Genomic DNA, 4,899 nt, shown 5'->3' on the forward strand with positions numbered 1-4,899 from the left:
TCTTGCGAAACAACATCCTAATTGGAGTATAGCAAATCTTCAGAAAAAAGGATGTAGCCGTTTAAAGAGCATGAAGGAGTTGAAGAGGTGGGAAGAACATATTAAAAAGGGCGGAACAACAATCGATAAGTATTCTACTATTGATTCTTGGACGCATGATCGTTTCATGGAGGCTCGAGAAAATTTACAACAAGTCACAACAAGAAACCTGCAACAGTGGGCTTTGGCTACTGCAAGTCAATTTGAAAACTTCGACTTCAAAGCTTCTCCTTCCTGGGTGAAAAGATTCAAGCGAAAGCACAGGATTCAACATCGAAAAATCACGAGATACATGAGTGAAAGAGAGACCGTTACAATGGAAGAAATTTTGACTTCAGCAGAACAATTTCGAATTCAAGTACGAGATGTAATTCCAAATTTCCAAAAAAAATTCGTCATCAATACTGATCAAACAAGTAATTTAAAAAAATTAAATTTCACAAATTGTGAACATTTGGAAATAGTTTATATACATTACCATTATTTTTCTTCCTTATTATTTACTTTGTATATTCATTTTTTTACAATACATTTTGTATCTTATTACAGATTGCCAGTATCAGTCAACGTTTGACAGAAGTCTTGCCGAACAAGGATCAAAGACTGTTCTCATCAAAAAGCAAAATTTGAATAAAACCACGCATTCATATACGGCCCAATACGCAATCACACTGTCCGGAGAATTGATACCATATGTATTTGTCTGTTTACAAGAATCAACAGGTAATTTTGGGCCCAGAGTTCAAAAATCTATTGACGAACTTGTAACAAAATATAAAAACATTGTTGTTACTAGTTCGAAGTCCGGAAAATTAACGACGCAACTGTATAAAACTTTTTTGACAACAACTTTATTACCGTACGTCCAAGAAAACAAATTTTTATTGTTGATTGACTCTTGGGGGGGATAAACAAATCCAGGCATGTACGATGAAACTTTTAAAGACGATAGGAGTATAGGAACTTGTAGTATTAAAGTAATTCCGCCAAAATGCACGCCTATATGCCAACCTTGCGACGTCTATTTCTATAGACAAGTTAAAAATTTAATCAAGCGTCTTCAAAACTGTTCCTACTTGATTGAACAGAATCGCGAAATATCATTTAGGGAAGATTGTATTAAAATTCACTCCATTGTTCATCATCAATTGTCGTCGCCAATATTTGCTGATATGTTGCGTTATGCATGGTTTGCTTCGAAACTTCGTGATGAAAGGGAAATATTTGTAAATATAAACCAAGCCTGCTTTCCTACAGATGTTTTAAAAACGCCCTGCACATGCAAAAATGCTGCGTTTATCAGATGTGCAAGATGTGCTAAAAATTTATGTTTTCATTGTTTTTACTCCCGACTGCTGCCAACCGCAGGTTGGCAAAAAACGGAGGGAGTATGCGTTTCACCGAGCTCGGATCGGTTGTCCGAATAATTCTCGATAACTACTACATAGTTTGATATCATCTTTTGCTCAAAAGCTTCTTATTAACCAAGGAAGGTTTAAAGCGTATAATTATCGTTATTTATGTTGTTAATAAAAGAATCTAAAACGATGTACATATCGTTGCATTTGACAATATGGCGGATCGCTTGTTAGCGTTTTATAAAAAAACTAAAATTCTTACCCAGATTGCAAAATATTTCATTTTCAACCATGATTTGAAAATGTGGCCACACTTTATAAAATATCTAGACATTTTATAAACAGATTTTATTAATCTGGCTACGACATATACATTTAACAAGCAATATCGAATTGCTCGAGAATGCAACAAAATGCGAGATGAAAGAAAGAGAAAGAAGGAGAGAGGAAGATAGAAAACGGAAAAGAGCGATAAACATTATACATGATCACGCGTTCGCGTCAATAATTACCTCTCTTCCTTGCACTATTCCGCGATACCCTTATAATTTATAACTGAATAATTTCTTATCATTTTACCTTAATCACTTAATCACTTTTCTTATTGCATTATTCTGCGATACTCTTATACGTGCGTCTCGCCGTTTGCGGCGCGCGATCTTTGCTTCGCGTGACTTGGCGCGAGATATTATTCTTCCTTGCACTATTCCGCGATACTCTTATTCTTCCTTGCACTATTCCGCGTTACTCTTATTATAAGTATCTCTACTATTTTTATGATAATGCACTGTTGCATTGCAAACTTATTTTATTAACCTTACTTGTCAAAAGCAGGTACGGACGCGAGCAGTAACATCACGAAGCGCCGTTAACGCAATCTTATGGCGAATGCTCCAACCGTACAACTTTTCGTACTTGCGCATTGGGAACTTGGGCGATGACGGAGACGGAGACGTTTCTTAATAAAAATTTTATACATTTCGACTTTGCATCATATTATCTACGTTCACGATACATGTAGAAAAAAAATCACTCCTCAACACTCGGTCTAGATATACTATGTCTATGGTCGCGTTCAGCAGAGAAAACCGCTTAGTAGCAATCGAATGTGATTGGTTCATACTTTTAGAACCAACGAATCAACGTCAAGTGTTGACAAGACGATAACTGAGCGCTTTCTCTGCTGAACGCGGCCAATGTGTATGTGCGTGCATACGTATATGATACGTATCAAGTGGTACGCGGTAGCATCGCGATGTCAAGATATAATAACGTTATAAGGTTAATGTTCGCGACGTCAAGATATAATAACATTATAAGGTTATTAATGTTATATTTGAATCTGCTGAAAATATATTTGGTCCTATCGAGTAAGTAGATTGAAATTTTGTATATATATCTGCTTATTGCAACAAAATTTTAATCGCTTTAATTTATTAATCCGTTTGTCAGTATATATACGTAGTATATGTATATTTTGGCTTTCTTTGCATACATATTGAAAGACAGAAAGACGAATTAAGTGTGACTTGAAAAAAACTATATTTAATTATATGTTTGTGTAAAATAAAAAGAACAATTATAACTTTTATATATATATTAAATTTTTATTTAAATATTCTATCCATAATTATATTTTATAAAAAAAAAGAAACCTTGTTCGAAAGCGACTTGCTGACTTGAGCGCGAGAAAAGATCTGGTAACAACAGTGAGCGACAGTACAGCGAGTACAATTTTACACGTTTTATTGCAAAAATAAATAACAATTACAAAGACTTGTGACAAAAGTTCCGTTTCGTTAAGCAATTGCGGTTCAGTAAAAAGTAAGCGGGCAGTTATATTCGTAGCACAAAAGAGAAAAGCGGTCGTCGTAAATTTGAGTGTTAAGCGAAAAGCGGATATCAGAGCGGTTTTACAAGCGGTGTAACTAGCGGTACTCTTCGCGAAATTGCGAGTGTGTCTCGCTCCTCACGAGCGGGCCCTTTTATAGCGCTTCTTTAATCTCTCGCTGCCAATAAGTTTGAACCTCCGAGTTCGGTTCGAAGATTCAACGCGGCGCCAAACTTTATTGGCCGCCCCTTGAATTATCGGCGCGAGATGAGATTCGGAGCGAGTGATAGGCCGGTGGCCCGTACGTCACGGGCTACGTCACGGCCTCGCGCGTGCCGGCAGCCGTTTATCGCGCGGCTAACCGACAAAGTTGTTTGCGTGTTTTCGTGTTGAACTTGTTTGTCACATGGGCTTCAAAAGTCAAAAAACACCAAAAAACCTTAAATAATAATAGCGATAAGAATATTGTTTTTTGACTTTGATCGCGATGGAATAATAATGCGAAGCCCATGTTCCAAACGAAGAAATTCACTTACATTTAATTTAATGCAATCTCAAACATTCCCGCCCGCCTCGGCACTCCGTGCCGAAATAAATTCGCGCGCTAAGGAACAGGTGTCGCGACTTGGCCTATGATCCGATTGATTAGCGCGTTCGATCTGGAATGAGTGATCGAGTGAAGCGGGGTGGCGAGCGGGAGTGCGGGGAGTATAGCTCATTCATTCATTGTATTGCGTTTTGTTTACAGTTACGTACGAGCGTGTTGCAATTCATGAATTTATTAGATGAGCGGTTTTAGTTCAATTTTATGTAAGAATTACTGCGAGTGAAAAGTTAATTATCGTGGGTGGCAGAGGGCCATGCATGTGCGTGAGTTGGTGAAGTTAAAGCAACGGTGAATAAATTGAGGTGCGGTTAGTGCGTGTCAACAATGATACTTCTTGGTCGAGCTTGATGAATCGTGAGTGTGAAGGCGGCGCTCATCTTAGGAATAAACTATTGTGTATATCTTAAGGGGATCCCAAAGGGTCTGTTTTACCGATGAAAACTTTATTTTGCAAAATCTTTTTGTTGATTATAGATATCAAAAAATCCTTTTCCACAATTAAAGTATACATAATAACGGAAGGCGGAGTTTAACATTTCATATGAAAAGTGGAAAAAAATGATAAAATTACAGTTTAGTTATCGGCCTGTGCCGTCAACATTTACTTAATATAAAAGATTTGTAATCTGCACGTGCCTAATCAGTAAACCCCGCACTCGGCATTTCATCAAAGAGTATAAGTGAGCTTAGAGAAGTGAGTTTAGAAGCTTTATAAAAAAGATTCTGCAAAATAAAATTTTCGTGCATATGTGTGTGTGCGAGATGGAGGCTCAAGAGTAAAACAGAGCAGTAGATTAGTTGCGTGATGTCGCGATAGACAGAGCTGCAATCGTACATGACAAACACAGACATAATCGTACTATCTTCGTCTCTTTCATGCGTGTGAGAGTAATATACATGTACGCACTAACATTATTGCAGTATCTTTTTTCTCTCAATCATACGCTCTGTCACGCTCTGTCTCTTTCTAATCGCTCGCTCGCTATGAACTACGTATCGCTTCATGCTCCTCGCATATTCACTTACGCGTTCACTCGCGCTTCTCTCTCTCTCTCTCTCTCTCT

The sequence above is a fragment of the Formica exsecta genome, unplaced genomic scaffold (genome assembly GCF_003651465.1).
Source record: "Formica exsecta isolate Colony F162 unplaced genomic scaffold, ASM365146v1 scaffold1265, whole genome shotgun sequence".
Classification (NCBI taxonomy): domain Eukaryota; kingdom Metazoa; phylum Arthropoda; class Insecta; order Hymenoptera; family Formicidae; genus Formica; species Formica exsecta.